Source organism: Trichechus manatus, unplaced genomic scaffold (genome assembly GCF_000243295.1).
Source record: "Trichechus manatus latirostris isolate Lorelei unplaced genomic scaffold, TriManLat1.0 scaffold00086, whole genome shotgun sequence".
Taxonomy (NCBI): domain Eukaryota; kingdom Metazoa; phylum Chordata; class Mammalia; order Sirenia; family Trichechidae; genus Trichechus; species Trichechus manatus.
In genome coordinates this window covers 8,277,086-8,302,953 of record NW_004444022.1, presented here as the reverse complement: position 1 = coordinate 8,302,953, position 25,868 = coordinate 8,277,086, and the positions used below count along the sequence as shown (strand labels likewise).

The following is a 25,868-nucleotide window of genomic DNA, read 5'->3' as shown; positions in this document are numbered from 1 at the left end:
ATGGTATGTCTATTTCTAGCTTTCTGAGGAAGCACCATATCATTTTCCAAAATGGTTGTATCATTTTGCATTCCCACCAGCAGTGCATAAGAGTTCTGATCTCCCCGCAGCCCCTCCAATATTTGTTATTTCCAGTGTTTTTGATTCGTGCCAGTAATGCTGGGGTGAGATGGTATCTCATTGCGGTTTTAATTTGCAGAACATTTCCTTTTTGTGATGCCAGTTGAGCTAGATATCCCCCAAGCATGGTTCCCAGCCCTCAGTCCAGTAACTCAGTCCCTCAGGGATTTTGGATGTGTCTGTGAAGCTTCTATGACTTTCCTTTAGTCAAGTTGTGCTGACTTCACCACTATTGTGTACTGTGTTACCCTTCACCAAAGCCTTCCATCTTCTTTTGATGCTTTGTGTGTCATTCAATTTTTTGGCTATAGAATCCTTCAAAAGTGCAACTCGAAGCTTGAGTTGTTTTTCAGATCTTTCAGCTTGAAAAATGCCAAGTGTGTTCTTCCCTTTTGGTTTTCTAATTCCAGGTCTTTGCACATTTCATTATAGTACTTTATTTTTCTTCTGTAGCTGCCCTTTGAAATCCGTAGTAATGCTCCTGATTTACTCATTTGTGCAACTGTTGTTGAGCACTGGTCACCAGGGGGCTGAATAGAAGATGGCAGGTCTAATTAGGAAGACTCCTTGAAAGTAGTGAGAAGCTTAGGGGTTTGGGTTTTGGAAGGATAGTGCTTAAACAGTGACTGACCTGGGCATCTTTTCTTTTTCTGTAGAAAAAGCACTAGTGTATGTTTTGAAAAGGTTTACATCAGTCTCAACAGTATTAGGAGTTTTATAGATATACTTTCAGAAATGCTATGTCTCTCTCTAATGGAATTATCTCCAGGAGTCATTGGGTGGTATGAGTAGTTACTTTCTAGAAACACTGCAAAGTGTATCTGTGAGGTTTGGATAGCTCTAAAATTAGGATATTCTTTTCCACTTCCTCTCTCTAGTATCAGATCAGGTATTTATTGTGATCTAAGATCACAATAGAAAGGACATTAATTTTAGACTGTTACATTGTCAAAATAGATATTAATTTCTTGAAGCAGGTGAAAATACGAAGAATTTTTATTATTATTATAAAGTAATTCGGACATACAGAAATTTTTTTTTTTGTTGTTTTAGTTTAAGTGAAAGTTTACAATTCAAGTCAGTCTCTCATACAAAAATTTATACATACACTGTTATGTGACCCCAATTGCTCTCGCTATACCGTGACAGCACACTCCTCCTTTCCACCCCTGATTTCCCGTGTCCATTCAACCAGCTCCTGACTCCTCTGCCCTTTCATCTTGCCTCCGGACAGAAGCTGCCCATTTAGTCTCATGTATCTACTTGAGCTAAGAAGCACACTCTTCACAAGTATCATTTTATGTCCCACAGTCCAGTCCAATCTTTGTCTGAAGAGTTGGCCTTGGGAATTGTTTTAGTTCTGGGTTGACAGAGTCCGGGGGTCGTGCTTTCTGTGGTTCCTCCAGTCTCTGTCAAACCATGAAGTCTGGTCTTTTTACTAGAATTTGAGTTCTGCACCCCACTTTTCTCCTGATCCGTCAGGGACTCTCTGTTGTGTTCCCTGTCAGGGTGGTCATTGGTGGTAGCTGGCACCATCTAGTTCTTCTGGTCTTAAGCTGCTGAAGTCTCTGGTTTATGTGGCCCTTTCTGTCTCTTGGGCTAAAATTTCCTTGTGTCTTTGGTGTTCTTCATTCTCCTTTGCTCCAGGTGGTTGGGACCAATTGGTATATCTTAGGTGGCCGCTTGCAGGCTTTTAAGACCCCAGATGCTACTCACCAAAGTAGAATGCAGAACATTTTCTTAATAAATTTGTTACGCCAGTTGACCTAGATGTCCCCTGAAAGCATGGTCCCCAGACCCCTGCCACTCTGTCCCTCAAAGTGTTTGACTGTATTCAGGAAACTTCTTAGCTTTGGTTTAGTCCAGTTGTGCTGACTTCCCCTGTAGTGTGGGCTGTCAGACATACAGAAATTATTATAAAAGAGTTTTAGTATCTTTTTAGCCTCCCAAACCAAACAAAACCCATTGCCCTTGAGTCGGTTCTGACTCATAGCGACACTTTAGGACAGAGTAGAACTACCCTGTAGAGTTTCCAAGCAGCATCTGGTGGATTCGAACTGCCGACCTTTTAATTAGCAGCTGTAGGTCTTAACCACTACATTACCAGGATTTCGTTTTAGCTACCACCCACCTTAAAAGATACAACATTACAGATACGTTTGATGCCCCTGGGTCTCACTCCCTCTCTTCTCCCCAGTGGTCACCACTGTCATGAGGTCTGTTTTTATCAGTGCCACTGTGTGTCTGTGTATATATTTGTAGTGTTATTTTACACATTTTAAAAACTTGTCCAGTGGTATCATATTGCATATTTTTTTCTGCAGGTTGCTTCTGTTGCTTAATGTTGTTTTTGAGATTAATTCTCGTTGTTCTAGTTCTTTTTTTTAACTGTTGAACACACCAGTGTATCCATTTTCCTGTTGCTGAACATTTAATTATTTCCTTCCATTTTTCTCAACTATAAATAATAAAATTGAAGTAAACATCTTTATGTATCCTTTTGGGTATGAAAGAGACGTTAGGTTATTATCCTAGAGTGGAATGGCTCAGTCACAGGGAAGAGAATGTATATCTTCATGTTCACTGGCTACTGCTTTGGTAGGTTCTTCAGTTCTTTCAAATGGGAAGTTTGAGGATTTAGAAATTATTTCTTTTTAATGAGTATGCTAGTATTTTCTTGAAACTATAAGGGAGCTATGAAGCACTTATGGTTTAGGGAAAAAAGTGGAATACAGAATTGGTAATATCTATAGTATGTTAGTGGTTGTAACTTTTAAGATTCATGTAAAGTACCATTTAATTGAGGAGTCCCCGGGTGGCACAAATGGTTAAGCACTCAGCTACTAGCCGAAAGGTTGGCGGTTCGAACCCACCCAGACAGGCCTGACAATCTGCTTCCAAAAGGTTACAGCCTTGACAACCCTATGGAGCAGTTCTACCCTGACACACACGGTGCGGTCCTGAGTCGTAATCGACTGGACGGTAATTAACAACACCACCATTTAACTGAATAATACACGATTGCATGTCTTCCTCTGTGACCACAATGAGAAACTCTCTGTAAAAAAGAAATTCCTAAACTCTCTTTCTTTGGTATATCAGTGCCCACTTAAAATTTGACATATGATAAGTGTGGCTTAGTGTGGCAGAGGAGACTTTTGAACATATAAGAACATTTTGTGGCATTTAGAATTTCTATAATTTATTAAAATCTCTTTTTAAGCCCTCATTAAGTCTCAAAGTGATGAAATAGAAGAAGTAGGTGCCTGAATTATGAAGAATGGCATAAATCATGACACCGGGTATTTTTGAAATAGCCTAGTGTGCTCCCTTTGGGTGAAACAACCGTATTCTTCCTGCCCAGGTTGCCCAGGTTTAGTTTGTGGTTTCCAAGATACCCGTTGGACTGGCTTTAGGCCGGTCATATCAGTTCCTTCGTATTTCCTCCACATCTTTTTTAGAACTTTAATGTAACTCTCATCTTCAATAAGGTCTTAAAACAATTTGCTATTATGGTGTAGTTGTTTCTTCAAACACGATCCTATTTCTGTAAGGACAGATTTTATTACGTACTGGCAGGAATCAATAGAAGAGCCACTTTTCATGGATCTTGGCCACAAGCTGTGTGATGTGTCGTTATTGGCAGAGACCTTCTGAGAGAATGCCAACATGAAAAGTCTCCTTGCCACCTGTTGTGGGTTCAGTTGTAACCCACCCCCCCCAAAAAAAAAAACGTATGTTGAAGTTGTATACCTCAGTACCTGTGAATGTGACATTATTGGAAGTAGGGTCTTTGTGGATGTAATCAAGTTATGATGAGGTCATACTCAATCAGGGTAGATTCTAATCCAATATAAGAAAAGAAGACACAGACACATGTGGAGAACTCTGTGTGACAGCAGAGGCAGGGATTGGAGTGATGTGTCTACAAGCCAAGGACTGCCAGGGATTGCTGGCAACATCTGAAGCTAGGAAAAGGCCCAGCACAGATTCTCCTCTAGAGCCTTCAGAGAGAAAATAGCTGACACCTTGGTTTTGACTTGTAGCCTTCAGAACTGTGAGAGAATAAACTTGTTGTTTTAAGTCACTCAGTTTGTGTACTTTCTTATGGCAGCCTTAGGAAATGAATACACTAACATACAATGAAGTAACGTAAACTTTGCATGTATGCAGACTTAGTGTAGGTAGGTCACTGACTTATTTGATTCAAATGAGAGTTCTGTGCACCTTTTATAGTCTCCATTCTCCTGCTAGTTTGGACTAGCATGTTAAAGCAGGTGATGTAAAAGTTGACAACAAATGGGAAACTCCATGGATGTCGGGTCCAGTGAGTGTGTACAGTTGCTGAGACTGGGTTTGAGAGGTCATTGACTCCAAGGGATGCTTAAGCAGTTATATCTTCTTGAATTACCAGCATTTGTTTAGCTATCTATAACCTCTCTTGCCACTCTCAAGAAGTACCTAGTGATTGTTATTCCTATACTTGAAGCAAGCTAATTACAATTATTTCTTGAAAATTATCTTTTCTACAGCATTAGGCTCCCTTGCAAGCCAATGAAAATATGCTCAAGTTGACAGCTCATCTGGTTATTTATTTACTTTGTCCTCTGACATAGCAATTCTACTTCTAAAAATTTGTCCTGGGGTGGTGGTGAAGATCGAGGATGTATGGAAAGATCTTTTACAAGAAGGCTCATCAAAGCATGTTTTCTTTCTTTCTTTCTTTTTTTAAATTGTGCTCTAGGTGAAACTTTACAGAGCAAATTAGTTTCTTGTTCAACAGTTTATACACAAATTGTTTTGTGACGTTGGTTGCAATCCTGGTGAAGTGTGAATGCTCTCCCCTTCCACACCCTAATTCCCCTTTTCCCTCCATCCTATTTTTCCTGTCCCTTCCTGCCTTCTTGTCATTGCTTTTGGGCAGGAGTTGCCCTTTGGTCTCCTACACATGGTTGAACAAGGAAGCATGTTCCTCGTGTGTGTTATTGTTTGTTTTATAGACCTGTCTAATCTTTGGCTGAAGGGTGAACTTCGGGAGTGGCTTCAGTTCTGAATTAAAAGGGTGTCCAGGGGCCATAGTCTCAGGAGTTCTTCCAGTCTGTCAAACCAGTAAGTCTGGTTTTTTTGTGTGTGTGAATTTGAGTTTTGTTCTACATTTTTCTCCTGCTCTGTCTGGGACCCTCTATTGTGATCCCTATCAGAGTGACTTGTGGTGGTAGCTGGACACCATCTAGTTCTTCCGGGCTCAGGCTGGTGGAAGCTGTGGTATTTGTGGTCCATTAGTCCTTTGGACTGTTATTTCCCTTGTGTCTTCATTCTCCTTTGCTCTGGATGGGATGGGACCAGTAGATATATATCTTAGATGGCTGCTCACAAGGTTTTTTTTGTTTTATTTTGTTTATTGTTCTAGTTTAAGTGCAAGTTTACCATTCAGGGGTCAGTCTCTTATACAAAAATTTATACATACATTTTATGTGACCCTAATTGCTCTTCCTATACTGTGGCAGGTGATCCTAATTGCTCTCCCTATACTGTGACAGCACACTCCTCCTTTCTATCCCTGATTTCCCACGTCCATTCAGCCAGCTCCCAACCCTGTCTTCCTTCTCATATCACCTCTGGACAGAAGCTGCCCGTTTAGTCTCATGTATCTACTTGAGCTAAGAGGCACACTCTTCATGAGTATCATTTTATGTCCCACAGTCCAGTCTAATCTTTATCTGAAGAGTTGGCCTCGGAAATTGTTTTAGTTCTGGGCTGATAGAGAATCCAGGCGCCATGCTTTCTGGGGTTCCTCTAGTCTCAGACCATTAAGTCTGGTCTTTTTACTGGAATTTGAGTTTTGCACCCCACCTTTCTCCCACTCCATCAGGGACTCTCCTTTGTGTTCCCTGTCAGGGTGGTCATTGGTGGTAGCTGGGCACCATCTAGTTCTTTGGTCTCAGGCTGATGAAGTCTCTGGTTTATATAGCCCTTTCTGTCTCTGGGGCTAATACTTTCCTTGTATCTTTGGTGTTCTTCATTCTCCTTTACTCCAGGTGGTTGGGAGCAGCTGATACATCTTAGATGGCCACTTGCAAGCTTTTAAGACCCTGGAGGCCACTGACCAAAGTAGGATGCAGAACATTTTCTCAATAAGTTTTGTTATGCCAGTTGACCTAGACGTCCGCTGAAAGCATGGTCCCCAGACCCCAACCCCTGCTACTCTGTCCCTTGCAGTGTTTCATTGTATTCAGGAAACTTCTTGGCTTTGGTTTAGTCCAGTTGCGCTCACAAGCTTTTAAGACCCTAGACACCACTCACCAAAGTTGAATGTAGAACATTTTCTTTTTGAACTTTGTTATGCCAATTGACCTACATGACCCCCGAGACCATGGTCCCCAGTATTCAGCCCCAGTAACTCAGTCTCTCTGGGTGTTTGGATGTGTCTATGGAGCTTCTAGAGCCCTGGGAGCATAGTGGTTAAGAGCTTGGCTGCTGACCAAAATGTTGGCAGTTCGAATCCACCAGCCGCTTCTTGGAAACCCTATGGGGCAGTTCTACTCTGTCCTATAGGGTCGCTATGAATTGGAATCGACCCGATGGCAGTGGGCTTGGTTGTTTGGTTTATGAAGCTTCTATGACTTTGCCTTCATCAAAGCTTTTTTTTTTTTTCCTCAAAGCATTGTTTTTAATAGTGGAAAATTTGGAAACAATTTAAAGGTACAACATTAAATCTGTTGTATAATGTAACACCAGATGTATAGACAGTCAAGTATTTAAAATTATTTGTAAATGTAGAGTACAGTAGTTAAAATACAGTTTCTGGATCCAGACTATATGAATTTTAATCCTGGTGCTGCCACTTAGACCTGTGTGACCTTGGGGAAGTTTCTTATATGCAATTGATAATTGTAACTATTAACAGCCCTCCTTGGGTTATTTTGAATATGAAGCAAATTAATACATGTAAAATGCTTAGAATATGCGTGGTACATAGTACCACTCAGCAAGTGTTAGCCATTATTGTTATTAAAGATGCACAGATATCCACAAAATATTTTTAAAAGGAGAAGATTTTTAAAGCAGCATGTATATAGTATATCATTAAATCTAAGAAAAAAAACCAGAAGGATTTCTCTGGGTGATAGAGTAATTTGTTTCCTCCCCCCACCCCCCCCCAAAAAAAACTGTCTTGTTTTGCTTTTGTAATAGGAAAAAAAAGCATACAAATTTTATTCTGGGGTCTTTACTGATTATGTAAAAACACCCAGAGGTTACTAACAGGTTAATCCTGAGAAGGACAATTTGAGTTTTCACTTCATGTTCAGCGTCGTATTTGTTCCCTAGTGAATTTAAATAAAGATTCATTGTGGCATGTATACAGTTGTGTTGAAAATACACTTTCATACAAAGGCAAATTCCTAAGGGTACTCTTAAAATTGTATATAGTCTGTTAAATCTTATTGTGGTATTTTGTTTTTCTGAAGTATAGTTTCCTGTTCTTTTGCTTTTGCATGTCAACATTGCTGAAAATAAATATTTTGCTCAGCCAGGTTAGTAGGCCAGATGGAGTGGTGTTTATAATTCAAGGAAATAACCTAAATCGTCATCAGTTAAAATTGCATTAAAAAGCAGGAGTACTTTAGAGTTTATAATAAAGGTAAAGAGTCAGGAATGTTCTACATTCTCTATGCCAATGCCGTTAAAATTGTTCCCTGATCTAGTAATTCTACTTTTAAAACTTTATCCTAAGGAAAAAAATATTTTACTCCTGAGTTAGGAATAGAACATATTGTATCTTCAGACACAGAATGTTCATCTTTATTTGTGTAGGTACTTGAATTTTTTAAGTTGAAGTATAACTTACATACAGTAAAATGTGCAGATCTTATGTGTACAGTTTAATATCTGTCTCTCTTTCTCTTCCACAGATCAAGATACAGAACATGTCTGTCACCCCAGAAAGTTCTCTTGTACTCTTTCCCATCCAGTAACTTCTCAACCCCACGGGTCTAACCACTGTTCTGACTTCTCTCACTATAAATTAGTTTTGCCTGTTCTTGTACTTCACATGAATGGAATCATTCAGTATGTACTCTTTTGCAGCTGGTTTCTTTTGCTCAGTGCAATGTCAAGTGATTCATCCATGTTGTTACGTGTATCAGTAATTGTTTATTGCTGCGTAGTATTTCATTGTATGAATATACCATAATTTATTTATCCATTCTGTTGATGAACATGAATATACCATAATTTATTTATGCATTCTCTTGATGAACATTTGGATTATTTCCAGCTGCTTTGAACATTTTTGTAGTACATGTCTTTTGGTGGACATATGCTCTTATTTCTTTTGGACATATATTTAGGAGTGGAATTGCTGCATCATAGAGTAGACATACTTTCAGGTTTAGTAGATAAAACAAGTTTTCCAAAGAGATCAACCAATTTACATGCCCACCAGCAATGTATGAGAGTTCCATGTGGTCCACATCCTCGCCAACACTTAGTATTGTCAGTCTTTTTTAGATGTTGGATTTTTAATTGTATCTTCGAGTGGGGAGCTTGGGAGAAGGTTGTTGATTAGTGTGATAAAGATAAATTACCAATATACAACCATAATAAGGCTTTGTTCAGCAGCTTATTTAAACATAGAGATTGTTGCAGTGACACCCAAAAAAAAGTTGAACCCCACTCATCTATTTTTTTCTTTTAAGCCAATAATATCTTCTCCTAGTTATGCTTATTTTCTTCTTCCAGGATAAAAGACTCAGTCATTTTTTCCATTATATTTATGCTGAGATATTAAACAAACCATTTGACTTCAGATTCCTATAGGAAACCTTATACTTCAGAAGGGATCAATGTTTGGTTTCTTCCTTCTCTGTTTCTTCTTGTGTTAAAAATGGAGTGAAAGACACAAACAAATATTCTTATATGTACATTTTGAGGATTCAATAACAACTATAGCAGTTATTGAGAGCCTTCTCTGTATCAGGCCTTGTGCTAAATGATTTGTATTCCTTAGCGCATTTACTCTTCCATCACAACCCAATGAGGTATAGGTATTGTTATTTGATTCTCATTTTACAGATGAAGAAATTAAAGTTTTGAGAGGTTAAGTAGTTTGCCCAAGTTCATCTAGCTAGTAGTGGGGAAGCTGGAATTTTAATCTAGGTCTGTCTAACTATAAAGGACAATATTAGTCTCCTTCCTTATGATTATTAATTTGGCAGTAATTAACCAAATGATAAATCTCTACATAGTTACGATTTACTGATCTAATTTATCATCGTTTTAACTGATCTTCCCCCTCCTCTCCTTCATGACAAAAGAGGAAGCCCGTGCTTGTTTTATTCCCAAGGTTGTGACTTTAGAGAAGGCCTCTTAGACCCTTTGAGGGGTATATCTTCAAGAGTACTGTAGTACCCAAGAAATGTATGTAGCCAACCCTGTCACAGAAAGTGAGGAGAGGTGCAGAAGTGCTGTGGCTGCCTGCGGCACCAGGCTCTGCATAGGAGAGGAGGTATTTGAGCTGTGTTTTGCACATCGGCTAGACCTCAGACATGTGGGCATGAGAAGTTGGGCCGGAGCGGGAGGTGGAATCTGTGCCCCAAATTGTAGACTCTTGAGTTCGATGGGAGTATAGGATGTGTGACAAGCATAAACTTGGCAAATAGGTAACCCCCAGATCCTGACCAAATCAAGCAGTCTCTTGAATGTCAGCCTGTGCAGCGTTTGTGGTATTTCGCTCTTTGGGAAGATTAGCTGGGAGCATGTGGAGGTAGAGGGGTTGATGGAGTTTGTGGGATATTGGCCTTGTGGAACCAAAGGTGTAGAGGGTGATCTGAGCTGAAGAAAACAGATGTAGGAGTCATAAAACTGGTCGTAGGAGCCATGGGAGTGGACAGGGTCTCCCTGGTACGGCTCTAGAGTTAGCCAGGGGTGGGTGTCAAAATTGCTTTTAAGAGCTCTTGTGAAAGTACACCCACTGAGCCTGACCTTGGAGCTTCTGCTTGGTAGTTCTGTGGTGGGCTGCAGACATATGGATTTTAAAAAGCTTTGGTTTATTTTAATGCGTAGTCCCTTCCCACCCTACAAGTAAGAATCAGTGAGGAAAATGGTCTAGGGCATCTTTCTAGAACAGACTCCCTTCTCAAGAGCAGGAGAATCGGTAGAAATTCTGCCGTTTTAATAGCTATGGGAGCAGTGTTAAATGCCTCAAAAAAGTCTTCTTTTCAAAGTGGTTATGCGTTTCTGCTTAAACACTTAAAGAACAAAGAGCCTGCCAACTTCTAAGCAGTGATTATTGGACAGTTTTGAGGATCAAAAAGTTTTTGGCAAAATAAACCAAACTGTCTCCTATATAGTTTTCACAAAATGGGTATTTCAGGGAGTACAAGACTAATCCATTCGGCAGAGGATACTCTTTACGGTTGTGAAGACAGTTTTCATATCTCATCAGTTTTCCTTTTCCCCCCACACTAAACATCCCCAGTGTACTCTTGTATAGTTTTCAGTCTTTGATATGAAAAAACCCACTTGCCATGGAGTTGACTCTGACTCATGGTGACCCCTGTGTCTCAGAGTAGAACTGTGCTCCATAGGGTTTTCAGTGGCTGATTTTTCAGAAGTAGATGGCCAGGCTTTCTGAGGTGCTTGTGGGTGGACTCACCCTCCAACCTTTCGGTTAGCAGCTGAGCACATTGCCCCACTCAGACGCCGTCATTATGATCCCTAAGCTGTTCCTCTTTGCCAGTATTGCTCTTCAATGGTGGTTGATTTTCGATTCATAGCCACCCAATGTAACAGAATAGAACTGCCCCATAGGGTTTGCTAGGCTGTAATCTTTACGGGAACAGATTGCCAGGTCTTTTCTCCCAAGGAGCCACTGTTTGATTAGCATGAAGTAGAGTGGAATCATTTATTTTTCTCATGATGTAGATAATGTACTTGTGCAATTTTGTTGTTTTTGCATTCCAAGTGTAGACCTTAAATGTATTTTAGTTTCGCCTTGGGTTCATCCTGTTTGAGCCTGTGGGTCTTAACTGTGTTAGCTGGCTCACTTGCCCAGGTGTCGTCTATAAATTTGATAAAGCAGATTTAAGCATCTCCATGCAGAAGAGGGAGCAGTACCTGAAAGCAAGGCCCTGCCTTGATGTTTCCATCACGTGACACTCCCGTAATGTGTTTAGTTATGAGCTTATTGATAAGACCAAAGTCAAATATTTAATCAATATATGAATAATGAGTTCTTCTCAGCACGCTAAAGTAAAAATTGTTTTTTCACCTAGAAAATGTTTACTGGTAAAGGAGTTTTAGGAAATCTTAAAAAAGCCTTTTCCTGCACCTTATTAAAGACACAGTTTCACTAAAGTGATCTGCTGTTTTGACTTTTTAACATTGATTCTTATACATTTTTACTTCGTTTGCTTAAAATGTGTTACACTCAGTGGAAAGTCCCTGCACTGAGTATTTACTTTTAGTCACGCTGTCCTGTAAACTTTATGACTTGTGTATGTGAGATTGTTTGTATGGTAGGTTCTTTGGCTTTTGCTTCCACTGCCACTAACAGTGATTTTTTACATGTTTATAAAGTGGTTGCCGAGAAGTTTTTGCTATACATGCTTTGCTGTTTAATACAGATTTGGATTTGAGGTTACGTACACATCCGTTGCCATCAACTCTGACTCTGCCTTAGTTATCTAGTGCTGCTATAACAATTATCACCAGTGGATGGTTTTAACAAACAAATTTATTTTCTCACAGTTTAGGAGGCTAGAAGTTGGCATTCAGGGCACTGGCTCTAGGGGAAGGCTTTCTCTCTCTCTCAGCTCTGGGGGAAGGTCCTTGTCCCTTCTTCAGCTTCTCTTCCGTGGTTCCTTGGAGATCTCCCTGTGGCTTGGCATCTGTCTTCCTCCATCTCTGCTTGTTCACTTGCTTGTTTAATCTCTTTCATACCTCAAAAGAGGTTGATTCAAGACACACCCTACACTAATACTGCCTCATTAACATAAAAAGACAACCCATTCCCAAATGGGATTATAACCACAGGCATAGAGGTTAGAATTTATAACACATTTTAAGGGGGACATAATTCAACCTATAACATTCCATCCTTTTTCCCCCCAAAATTCAAGTTCTTGCCATGTACAAAACACATTCACTCCATAACATCCCAAAAGTCTTAAATCAACTCCCAGTCTAAAATCTCATCTTTTGAGCTGCCCCATGGGGTTTCCAAGGCTGTAATCTTTACCAAAGCAGACCGCCGTATCTTTCTCTTGAGGAGCAGCTGGTGGGTTGAACTGCCGACATTTTAGTTAGCAGCCGAGCTCTTAACCACTTTGAAAAAGCCATATAACCATATACAGAGCTAACTTACTAAAGATGTGTTACTGCATTTCACAGCTTTAAACCTAATTATAGAAAAAGAGACTCTTAAGAGACTGTGCTTCTCTCTTCTGCCCTCCTCCCCTTTTTAAGTGAGGACTAAATGTCAGGGACTTTTGCAGCTCACCTAATTCAGGTTCAGGAGATTTGGAGTGACAATAAAAATGATAATGACTATAGTGCCCTGAAGATGCCTATGTTAAAAGTTATTTTCAAGACACCATTCAGTGTTTAATTGTAGATTTGGCGATTCTTATGTGTAAATTGTTAAGCATTCTTATTTTAAATAATTAGAGGTGCTAAGGCAGTCGTTAAAATAGACCAGCTGGTGTTTAGATATTAGATTACCATACTTTTTAATATTTACTTGAATTGGCAACTTCCTTTGTTGAAGGGGTGAGGAAGGGAGGTATCTTGGTTATAAATTAGAGAGCTGTGGTTCTAATGGCAGAATTAACATTGTAGTTATTCATTGAATAATTTAATTTTCTTAATAGGCATTGTATTTTTATTTTGGTTTATAGAATTAGATCTGTGACCTCTTTGAAGACACTATCCATTTCTAAACTCTCTGTATCTTTCACAGTGTCTGCTTCTGCACAGTGCCTTCTTCCTGGCAGGTACTCAGGTTTGTTTTTTTTTTAAACACACATCAGGATTACAATTTTATAAATATTTTGCCCATTTTGTAGAACGTGAAACAGACTGATTAACTGATTTATTTACTCTTCTAGTGCTTGAGTGGCCCCCAGACTCTGGGAACATCGGATACAAAGATGAATGAGGACTTGTTACTCTTCACTCAGTGTTGCCTTTTGCCTCATCTTACCCCTGGGAGAGTTCCTTGAATATAGTATGTAATTATGTTAGGGTTACCACAGTAGTCACATATTTTCTAATTGTGCGAAACTTGGAAAACTTCGGTTCTGTTTCAGTATGTAATTCTCAGTGTAATTCTGAAGCGCTGTGTGCAGAACGATGCAGTCCTGCTCAGAGACTGACCCTCAGGGACCACCAGGTTGATGGAGGACAGTTGTTGCTGGAGCTCCTTCTGCATGGATCTGGATCATGTTTGCTTAGGAAAAGGATGATGTTGCTCCAGTGTCAGGCTGCCAGTTCTCCCTCCATTTTCCCTACTGTAATTCCAACTAAAATCAATTTAGGGAGGAGTCATTTCTACTTTAACATAATAATCTTGCTAGCAGCCTAATTTTTAATTAAAACTATATTCCCCCTGGAACTAATTCACTGATAAGGCCACCTTCTCTCATCGCCAAGTAAATGATTTCAATAATTTTCTTCTTTGGTAATTGTATTTTGTGAATGCTGTACAAATTATTTACATGTTATGACTTACTGGCTTCGTCCATGAAACAGTTTTGAATTAAAGATCGCTTCTCCTTTGTTCTCATTTCACTTTGGAATTGATTTCTCTTGGGACAGATATTGGTATAACTAGTTTTTTAATTCAAAACTGTTTAACAGACGAAGCAGGTAGACAGATCTAGTCTACTCTTGGTTGTGGTGAGGGAGGGGAAAAGAGAAGAACCCCTCTCCTGAAATGCACACCTTAGCTGCTGTTACTTCTTTTTAAAATGTTTTAATTGTAAAACAATAATCAAAACTTCAAAACAACAGTAACAGCAAAATGTCACTGCTTTAGGAACATACATCGTGGTATTAAAATATCATAATTTCTTTTATTCTTAACTGGAATCTTAAATTATTGAAGGAGGAGGAGATCTTGGGATATGCTAGTAACAGAGTTTCTGAATGTGATGTTTACTGGAACGAATTATTTTTGAGATTATTTGCAGTATTTGTATATATGCATCTGATGGCAGTGGAAGTATTTATTCAATTTCTAAGTACTTGCTAAGTTCTGTGGGAGATGTAGACTATTCATCAACTAGAATATAAACTTTAAGATCTTATTAATGGCATGAGTTGAGTGGGGAGTGACTACTAATGGGTACGAAATTTCTTTTTGGGTTGATGGAAATGTTCCAAATATAGGTCATGGTGATGGTTGCACAACTCTGAGACTATACTAAAACCATTGAATTGTATAGTTTGGGTGAATTTTGTGGTATATGAATTATGACTCAATAAAGATGTTTTGAAAAAGATCTTAATAAATTTGTGGCACAGAGAAGTTTTCATAATTGCTTGTGATTTTCTGCTTCCTTTTTACATTCCCCAGATCTCCCAAAGCAGTTGCAATGAAAGATAAAGAACAGCAAACGCCCTTATCTTCTGGTGGTGAGGAAATGCTGAGTGGCCCCTAATTTGTGCAGTGAAAGTTGTTTACGTGAGCCTGAGTCTGTAACCCCAGAGATAAGAAAAATCTCTCTAGGCTGAAAGCCCACTCAGGCAAAAACTGACCAGAGTACTGGGCCTGCTCATCTGATGGAAGATCCAGGATTTCCTGATATTGGTCCCTTAATTTGTAGACCATTCTAGGCCATAAACAAACTGATGTTCTAAAGTAATAGTTAAATCATTTAGAGGAAAAGAGACGGGACCAAGGACCCTTCCTTGATGGCCTGCTTCTGCTGTTGCCCTTTGCGGGAGGGTGAGGAAGGGCATGAAGACATGGCGTATGGCGCATGCCTCCACTGGCGCCATCTTGTTCTAGTCCTTCCACCAGCGCAGCCCATACTGATCTCGGCAGTTGAGGAGGATAAAAATGTGCCCCAAGGCATTTATAAACTGGAGGGAGCCTGTGGGGGATGGCTTTGCTTTTGAAAAAAAATGGACATATTGCATTGTGGCTATCTGTGGTAGAAGTGTGGGTGGCACTATTTAGGTAGTACTTGGGGCGACAGTGAGATATCTGGAAACCTATTTTAAGGTAGTAAAGTCAACATGTGGGAGAGATTTGATACCAGAAGAAGTATTCTTTAAAGGACAGAGTGTCTCTAGAAGAATTAACGTTTGTCTGTAGCCTAAAAATTCCTTATGGAAAAAAAAATCTTCGCAGTGCCAGAGGAATTGTGCACTTTTCACGAGGAGTCACCGGATTAATTATTTTATGGCTACTGTTTGCTGAGGCACCATAAAAAGACACAGCCAGTTCCTTAAGGATTTGATGAGTTAGTGGAGGGAGATAAAAACGTGAAGTATCGGAGCAATGTATGTTGTTGTTAAGTTGCTGTTGGGTCATTCCAACTCAAGTGGAATTTTATTAAAGACAAATGATGGAAGAGAAGTTAATCATGAACCCCAAAACTTAGTTTCAAAACACGTCATAGTACTGTTAATGTTTTTATAACGAAACTATTCTCAGAGACAGTCATCATCTGTTAAATTTTTTTACTGGGGAGGAGGAGGTGAGCAGGTGGAATAGAGGTGAAGTGAGTTAAGGATGTGATATTTTTGGAGCATTTTGAGATACAAAGTAATTTCCTGATAAGATTAGTTCCCTCCTAAGTTAAACTTGGACTGTGATCACTGTGACCATTCTCTTACTAATGAAAAAAGTCAAGCAGACTGGACAAGCTTCGAAGAACTGGGTTCCTAGCTCTTATACTGAATTCCGAGTCTGTGCCCAGAGCACACTCTGAAAACTTGACTTTAGGATAAGGAGGAATCAGTTTTTCTGGGTAACCTATTTTGGTTTGAGGTTTGTTTGTGAATTTCACAAAGTAAAACAGCGTCTTCACTTTCCTGTAGTTTTCTACCTTGGGGCTAGAGGGTTGCAACAATTGAGGATACAGGGAATTTTGAAAGAAAGTTTATAAAACCCAAAACACTAAGAATTAAGAATTATTAACACTGTACCCTGGTGGCGCAGTCATTAAGAGAGCTTAGCTGTTAACCAAAAGGTCGGCAGTTCGAATCCACCAGCTGCTCCTTGGGAACCCCATGGGGCAATTCTACTCTGTCCTATAGGGTCGCTGTGATGGCATCCACTTGATGGCAATGGGTTTGGTTTTTGGTTTTTAACAGAATGTAGCTGGAAACAAATCCTTTGTTTTTCAAGAAAAGGAAAACTAGAAAGTAATTACATAAAAAGTGATGCTTCTTTCTTTCCACTTGCTCACAATTCCGTTATCGTTAACCAGTTACATTTAAGAGCCATTCTGACAGGCACTTTAAAGAAAATGTTAAGAGTTATCTCGTTGTGTTTAAGAGTGCAGTATTATAAAGGAATCTCTGTTGGCTAGTATTGTTGAGAAAACCATTGCCTGGACCTGGCTTGGTGTTAGTAGGGACAAGTACAACCTTACACTTCATAAATAAAGCTGATGCTTTGTCATTAATTTCTTGGCCTTTAAGAAGAAGGTTACAAATTTTTTTTCAAGTGATGATTGAGTAATTTGCTTTTTATAAAAGGAAATATTTTTTTAAAATATATTTTTACCAGTGACTAAGACCATATATAATACATACTCAATGCAGAAAACTTGGAAATCAGAAAAAATGGAGAACTGAGAAATCTCTTTCAGACAGTCTTTCAGTAACTGTTGGTTTTGCTTTGAAGTGAGAAGCAAGCTTTGTACCTGCTGACTTGCAGCCTTTATCTCATCTTTAACAGTCATTTCTATTTTGGAGGACAAGCTTGTAGAAGGCCTGTCAGGGACAGTTGGGAGGCACCTGGTATCCCCTCTCCACTTAATTAACTGTCTTTTTCACAGAAGCACAGAGAATTTTATTTTGAATTTGTTAAAAATTGAATTTAGCGGCCTTTGGATATACATGGAGAGTGCTTAGAACAGTATCAAAATATTCAACACATTTTAACTTTTGTATGTCATTTGAAGCTGAAAGCTTTAAACAGAAACTGGAGGAACCACTTTATTGGAAAGAGTGCCCAGTGCTAGAAACAGTAATTTTGTAAGTCAGCCAAATTTGGAGCACAGACACAATGTGAATCCCTCCTCCAAATTTTCCCACACTAGTACTTCTGTCTTCAAATTTCCTGTGTCCTCCTCTTTTTCCCCCACCTCCATGTCCTGGGGCCAGTTCGGAGGACTAGGTTTCAAGGTGGGAACCACGGGTTAAGTATGTAACAAAGGCCTTCTTGTGTTGTATCTATGAATAGCAAAGAAGAAATACATTTTTAAAGCATAGGCAGTTTTTTTTTGTTAATTTTATTTATTTTGTTGTTGAAAATACAGCAAAACAGACACCGATTCAACAGTTTCTACATGTACCATTTAGTGACATTGATTACATTCTTTGAGTTGTGCAACCATTCTCACCCTCCTTTTCTGAGTTGTTCCTCCCCCATTAACATAAATTCACTGCCCCCTAAGGTTCCTATCTAATATTTCAAAAAGCCCTGGTGGCACAGTGGTTAAATGTTCAGCCGCTAACCAAAAGGCCAGAAGTTCTAATCCACCAGCAGCTCCTTGGAAACCCCATGGGGCAATTCTTCCCTGTCCTATAGGGTTGCTATGAGTCAGAATCAACTCGACGGCAGTGCGTTTTTTGGTTGTCAGTTTGATCCCATAAGCATCTTAAAAGAGCTTAATGCTCAAGGCAGACATTTTTTTACTAGGTAAGCTAAACTGTTGTTTGGTTTTAAGAAGACTTCAGGGATATTCTTGGTTTAAGGTTTAAAGATTATCTCACGGCAGTAGTTTCAGGGGTTCATCCAACTTTCGTGGCTCTAGGAAGTCTGGAGTCCATGAGAATTTGAAAATTCTGTTCTGCATTTTCCTGTTTGATCAGGATTCTTTTATAGAATCTTTGATCACAATGTTCAGTAATGGTAGCCAGGCACCATCCAGTTCTTCTGGTCTCATGGCAAAGGAGGCAGTTGTTCATGGAGGGAATTAGCTACACATTCCATATCCTCCTTCTATTCCTGACTCTCCTCTTTTCTGTGTTGCTCCAGGCGAATAGAGACCAATTGTTGTGCCTTGGATGGCTGCTTGCAAACTTTTAAGACCCCAGTCACTACGCAAAGAACTAGGAGGTAGAACAGAAGCACTAAACATGTTATTAGGCCAGTTATCAGGGATGTCCCATGCAACCATGACCCTAAACCTCCAAACAAGAAACCAAATCCCATGAGGTTTTTGGTTATACGTAAGCAGTCTCAGCAGCTACTCTTTTTTTTTTTTTTGGTCGTTGTTATAAATATATCTATCACACAACTTTTGCCAATTCAACTTTTTACAGGTGTACAACTTATTGACAGCAATGACGGTAATCAGCTGTGCAACCCTACCCTTAGTCAATGCAATATTTCCATCACCGTTAACTGCCCCTCCCCTGCCCTCCTGCCCCTGGTAACTACTAATAATTTGTTGATTGTATGTTTCTCTTTTCTTGTCTTTTTATGTGAGGTCATACAATATTTGTCCTTTTGTGATTGACTGACTTCACTCAGCATAATGTCATTCAGCTCCATCCATATTGTAGCATGTATCAAGACTTCATTTCTCCTACTGACTGAGTAGTATTTCATTGTATGTATGTACCACATTTGTTTCTCCATTCATCTATTGATGGGCATTTAGGTTTTTTTCACCTTTTGACGATTGTAAATAGTGCTGCAGTGAACATTGGTGTACAAATCTCTGAGTCTCTGCTTTCAAGTTTTGGTATATATCCAGGAGTGGAATTGCTGGGTCACATGGTAGTCCTGTTTTTGGTTTTTTGAAGATATAGGCAGGGTTTTTAAAGTATACTTGGATAAAGAGACCAATCAGTTGCTATCTGAGTCTATTCTGACTCATGGAGACCCCATGTGTGTCAGAGTAGAACTTTGCTTCATAGAGTTTTCACTGGCTGCTTTTTCACAAGTAAATCTCCAGGCCTTTGTTCTGAGGTACCTCTGGGTGGACTGGAACCTCCAACCTTTTGGTTTGTACCACCTGGGAACTCCCATACAGTACCAGGTCCTGCTGCGTGCTCATTGAATGGCATCTTAAAGGTTTGGTGCATTTGCATAGTCTACCTGAAAATTCCTAGGAAGTTTCCAACTTTGCTTTCTTCTCAGCTGATCTGTTCACCTGAGAAATAACTGGGTTACTGCCGATTATTCTTAGTTCTCACAGGAATGAGAGTCCAGCCTGTACTCTGTATCTTACAGAGAAGGCAATAGGCTGGAAAACCACAACAGATACATTGGTCACCAGACACTCTGAGCAGGCCTGGGTGGATTGTGGTTTGTAACATGTTTTCCCTCCCTTTCTTTGGGATTCCTGATGTTGGGGCTCTCCAGGCAGCTGTTAGCTTGCATGGAATCAGAGCTGGTGATTTTTATGCTTAGTGATTTAGAACCTTTGATATACCCAATACTTCAGTTACCTGGAAATGAAAAGTTTAAAGCTAGAATGCAACATTACTTTTTTCCTTATATTTATGCTTATTTTTCTCTTTGAATGTTGACATTTTAGTGAATATGGGTCAAAGTTATATTGATTTTACAGTGTTTTAAAATAAACCAAAGAGACATAAACCAATGTAATGTGAGAGCCCTAACTGGATCAAAAGTAGCTATAAAAGCCCCCTTTTTAGGGAAATAGGGAATTCAGAATTTGGGATGGATATTGGATGATGATATTAGGGAATTATTATTGATTTTTCTTAGTTATGGTACGAGTGTTTTGATATGTAGGTGAGCAGGCTTATTTTTAATAGATGCATGCTCGAGTATGTATGGGTAGAGTGTCATCATGTCTGCAACTTAGACATGGTTCTACAAAAATAAATAAGGGTCACCCCCTACACAGGTGTAGGTTTAAATCCCCTGAGGGCAGGGACCTTATCTGCCCTAAAACCATTGCCATCGAGTTGATTCCTACTCATGGCTGCTCCACATGTTGCAGAGTAGAACTGAGCTCCATAGGGTTTTCTTGTCTGTTATCTTTACGGAAGCAGACCACCAGACCTTTCTTCCGGGGTGCCACAGGGTAGGGTAGGTTCAAACCGCCAACCTTTAGGTTAATAGTCCAGTGCAAACCAGCTGTGCCACCCAAGCACCTATATCTGCCCTAGTACTTGACATATTGTACCATGCACTGTAAGGATTGCTGAATAGAGAGGCCATTCCAAAGATACCAGCCACTTTCTTTCTTTTGTTAACTCTGGCCCTTCCCCATAGACTGAGTTACTCAAGGGCAAGGGTTTATCTTTGACTCTTCCCAAAGCACCTTGCACAATGCCCAGCACTCATTAATCTCTGAGGACTGAATGAAAAAAGTTAAAAGCACAACTAGTATAACAGCAGAGAGCATTAGAAATTGTGCTGTTTTGTTTTTGGTATAGACTTGCTGACTGGTAGAAAGCCAAGCATGAGGGGAAATCTCACTTGTTCCTAGGGGATGTTCAGGACAATGAGGCTGAGTTAGCAACAGATCTGAACAAGGAGTAGAAGGGCACTGGGTGATCCAGCTTAAATCTCCCAAGACAAATGTATTTTTGCAGCAAATAAGCAGATGCCAGGGTGCATAGTGAAGGCCACATAAACAAATGCTGAACTTTCTGAGCTTCCTACCCCAGACTTTGGAATTTGGTTTGTTCTCAGGCTTGGTCAGTCAGAGAGCTTTTAAGAGCCCAGGGAAGGCTTGGGGCCGTGCTTAGGTTATAAAATGTAGTTTAAGTTCATTCTTAGGCAGTGTTGTGAAGTGAAGAAAATTTAACATTTTGTGCTTAATTATTGGTCGAATATATTTTACACTCTTCAGTGTTTTCTCAAAATACAAAGTGAGAAGTAACAGCTGTAGTCAACTTTCTTCTCCATGTACTAAGCAAAATGCTTATGGTGTTTAGGCACAGAACAGAATTAGTAATGGAATGCTAGCCATTTTCTGTTTTAAGGTGAAAGAAATGAGGTACAAAGAAGGAAAACCATTGTTTTTCTTGCTATAGATTTGAAGTAGTTTTCTTAAATTACAGTAGTTTTTCCTTCCTCCCTTCTTTGCTCCCTTTCTCCCTTGCTCCCTTCCCGCCTTTCCTCCCTCCTAAATTCCTAATTTTCTTTTCTTCCTCCCTCCTTCTCTCCCTTCTTTTCCTTTCTGAGGAACCACTGAGAAGTTCAGAGTGGTTAACTGAAACAGATTCTAAAAATACCCTTCAGCAGCGTGTCGAAGTATTTTCTCTTTGCCTAAAATTAGCAGATTTCAGTGTGTTCTCTGGTTTTCTAAAGTTTCCTGTTAGATGCTCTAGCTACTTCTCTATATAGTGTTAGGAGCTCTGGATAACATGTTTAGTGGGGAAGCAACTAGGAACGACTTTATCTTTTACAGAAGAATTTGCAAATATCCATGGCAGGTTCCAGCCTGGATATCACCTCCTCCAAGGAGCCTTCTCAACGTGTTTTTTTCCTGTGCCCCTTCTAATACTACCTGTCACTTTGTCATCCTCTGTTAGCACCACTTTCTGTGTCCTTCAAGGGCACAATCTGTACTCTGTTCACTGTTGTATCCCAGTGCTTCATACAACTATTGGCTAAATATTTAGTTTCTTAACAGATATTTATTGAATGCCAAAATGGGTCCATTTACTAAGTGGAAAGACAGGAAAATATTTGTTGGTGGAGCCAGCGAAGGGACTTGTCTTTTCCCGTGAAAACTAAGAAAGGAGTGGAGACAGAAAAGCAAGGAAGTGGGAGAGAAAGCAGTTGAGATTGGAGTGGTTTAGGATTTTGAAGTGTTGACATGGACAGGGTGTGGTAACAGCTGAGAAGCCAGATAAGGAGCCTCTGGGAGACAGGTCTAGAGGAAATGAGGAAGGGGGAAGAGGAGACTGCCATGTCTCCTCTGCTAGATGGCATCGGACAATTCTTAGGAGTGTTTTTATTTTGAAAACAGTATCTGTGCTTTCAAAAATGTGGTTAATCTTTGCAAGTAGGGAACACATTTATTTTGTGAATGTAGGTACACCTAGTTAACAGTTTCCATTTGCTAATTTCTGGAAAATTTTTCAGCGGTGTGTATGTGTTCTTTTTTTCTCTTATATTACAAATTTGTTGAGAGAAGGGTCTCATATTTTTTATTTTAGGTTAATAGAATTAGTATAAATTCTAGACAGCCTTGGAAATTTCCCCATTTTACAAGTGTTAGGGTATTCAAGGAGGACCACGTTTTACCCCTCTTCTCCACCCAAGTTCTGAATTGGTTGAGAAGGGAAGACAGGAGTAAGTCAGATGGAGACAAAAATTTACTTTTATTGCCAATGACAGGTAAAATGGCTTCTCCCTGTGGGCAAGTGGCCTTCTGCAGCTGAGCTACAGTATTGTGCAAGGGGCAGAACCCTCTACAGGTCAGAGCACAAGGTTGGCCCCCAAGAGAGGACAGAGGGAGGGGCTGGCTACGCCTGCATGTCTACTTTCTCCTTGCGGACTCAACCTGTACTGTTAGTTCTTCCTTGAAAGGGGAGGGAGGCGGGAGGGAAGGAATGGAGAGAGGAAGCCTTCCTTCCCTAAGAGGTAAGAAAATGATACCTCCAAAGAGGTTCTATACTTGACCAAGGTCATGCAGCTAGTTGGCAACAGATTTTTCTCCTGGGCTCTAGATGTCTTTTGGTATGAATAGAAAGGTCAGGGTTTTAGAGTTGGCCAGGCCACCTCTGTGACATTCTCAGCCTTAGTGAACGCATCTGTACGAAACCAAAAAAACCCCCCAAATCTGTAGCCATCGAGTCAATTTACAACTCATAGCGACCCTATAGGACAGAGTAGAACTGTCCCATAGGGTTTCCAAGGCTGTAATCTTTACAGAAGCAGACTGCTACATCTTTCTCCTGCAGAGCGGCTGGTGAGTTGGAAATGCTGACCTATCGGTTAGCAACCCTGAGTACTTTAACCACTGCCCCACCAGGCTCCTTCAGTACATGTGTACAATGGAGTTAAAATATCTACCTCAAGGATTCCTGGGAGGGTTACATAAGATATAAACAAAAAAAACCCAAACCCACTGCTGTCGAGTTGATTCTGACTCAACAGTAGAACTGCCCCATAGGGTTTCCAGCGCTGTAATCTTTACAGAAGCAGATTGCCACATCTTTCTTTGGTGGAGCAGCTGGTGGGTTCGAACCGCCGATGTTTTGGTTAGCAGCTGAGTGCTCTAACCACAGCACCACTAGGGCTCCTACGTAAGACATGTTGTAGTTAGGTGCCGTGGAGTTGGTTCTGACTCATAGCAACCCTATGTACAACAGAACGAAACACTGCCCAGTCCTGCGCCATCCTCATGATCGTTGTTATGCTTGAGCTCATTGTTGCAGCCACTATGTCAGTCCATCTCACTGAGGGTCTTCCTCTTTTTTGCTGAACCTCTATTTTACAAGCATGATGTCCTTCTCCAGGGACCTGATCCCTCCTGATAACATGTCCAAAGTATGTGAGACAAAGTCTCACCATCCTCACTTCTAGGGACCATTCTGGTTGTACTTCTTCCAAGACAGATTTGTTTGTTCTTTTTTAAGGTTTCTATGAATCAGAATTGACTCGACACAATGGGTTTGGTTTTTTGGTTTTGGCAGTGCATGGTATACTCAGTATTCTTTGCCAGCACCATAATTCAGAGGCATCAATCCTTCTTTGGTCTTCCTTATTCATTGTCCAGATTTCCCATGCATATAAGGCAATTGGAAACACCATGGCTTGGGTCAGGCACATCTAAGTTCTCAAAGTGACATCTTTGCTTTTTAACACTCCAAAGAAGTCTTTCGCAGCAGATTTGCTCAATGTAGTGCATCTTTTGATTTTTGCCTGCTGTTTCCATGGGTGTTGATTGTGGATTCAAGTAAAATGAAATCCTTGACAACTTCAGTCTTTTCTTCGTTTATCATGATGTTGCTTATTGGTCCAGTTGTGAGGATTTTTGTTTTCTTTATGTTGAGGTCTAATCCATACTGAAGGCTGTGTGGTCTTTGATCTTCATCAGTAAGTGCTTCAAGTCCTCTTCACTTTCACCAAGTAAGGTTGTGTCACTGGCATAACACAGGTTGTTAATGAGTCCTCCTGCAATCCTGATGCCCTGTTGTTTTTCATATAGTCCAGCTTCTCGGATTATTTGCTCAGCATACAAATTGAATGAGTATGGTGAAAGGATACAACCCTGACACACACCTTTCCAGACTTTAAACCACGCAGTATCCCCTTGTTCTGTTCTAACGACTGCCTCTTAGTCTATGTACAGGTTCCATATGAGCTCAATTAAGTGCTCTGGAATTCCCATTCTTCACAATGTTATCCATAATTTATTATGATCCGCACAGTTGAATCCCTTTGCATAGCCAATAAAACACAGGTAAACATCTTTCTGGTATTCTCTGCTTTCAGCCAGGATCCATCTGACCTCAGCAATGATATCCCTCGTTCCACGTTCTCTTTGAAATCTGGCTTGAGTTTCTGTCAGTTCCCTGTTCGTTACTGCTGTAGTTGCTTTTGAATGATCTTCAGCAAAATTTTATTTGTGTGTGATATTAGTGATATTGTTAGATTTCTACATTCAGTTGAATCACCTTTCTTTGGAATAGGCATAAATATGGATCTCTTCCATATTTTTGGCCAGGTAGCTGTCTCATAATTGTTTTGGCATAGACAAGTGAGCGCTCTCAGCACTGCATCCGTTTGTTGAAACATCTGAATTGGTATTCTGTCAATTCCTGGAGCCTTGTTTTTCACCAGCATCTTCAGTGCAGCTTGTACTTCTTCCTTCAGTACCATCGCTTCTTGATCATATGCTACCTCCTGAAATGACTGAACATTGACCAGTTCTTTTCAGTACACTGACTCTGTGTATTCCTTCCATCTTCTTTTGATGCTTCCTGCATCGTTCAGTATTTTGCCTATAAAATCCTTCACTATTGCAACTCGAGGCTTTTATTTTTCCTTCAGTTCTTTCAGCTGGAGAAATGCCAAGCGTGTTCTTCCCTGTCGGTTTTCTAACTCCAGGTTTTTTCACATGTCATTATAATACTTTACTTTGTCTTCTCGAGCTACCCTTTGAAATCTTTTCTTCAGCTCTTTTACTTCATTTCTTCTGTTCTCTTCAGCTATTCTACGTTCAAGAGCAACTTTCAGAATCTCTTCTGACATGCATTTTGGCCTTTTCTTTCTTTCCTGTCGTTTTAATGACCTCTTTCTTTCTTCATGTGTGATGTGCTTGATGTCATTCCACAACTCGTCTGGTCTTTAGTTATTAGTGTTCAGCATGTCAAATCTATTCTTGAAGTGGTCTCTAAATTCAGATGGGATGTATTGAAGGTCGTACTTTAGATCTTGTGGACTTGTTCTGTCCACGTGTCTTTCAGTTTGCCATACTGTGGGGGTTTGTGTGTTGCTGTGATGCTGGAAGCTATGCCACTGGTATTCAAATACCAGCAGGGTCATCCATGGTGGACAGGTTTCAGCTGAGCTTCCAGACTAAGACAGACTAGGAAGAAGGACCTGGCAGTCTGCTTCTTTA

At 40.0% G+C, this 25,868-nt stretch overlaps 1 protein-coding gene and 1 long non-coding RNA gene across 2 annotated transcripts in view; both read left to right on the top strand.

The window, feature by feature from the left end:
- RASSF3 (Ras association domain family member 3) overlaps window positions 1-25,868 on the top strand; it is a 78,881-nt gene that overhangs the window by 25,333 nt on the left and 27,680 nt on the right. The window lies entirely within an intron of this gene.
- LOC111821456 (uncharacterized) lies at window positions 7,371-14,650 on the top strand. Its single transcript, XR_002824879.1, has 3 exons — window positions 7,371-8,190; window positions 13,082-13,115; window positions 13,230-14,650. It is a non-coding gene; the product is annotated as an uncharacterized LOC111821456 (long non-coding RNA).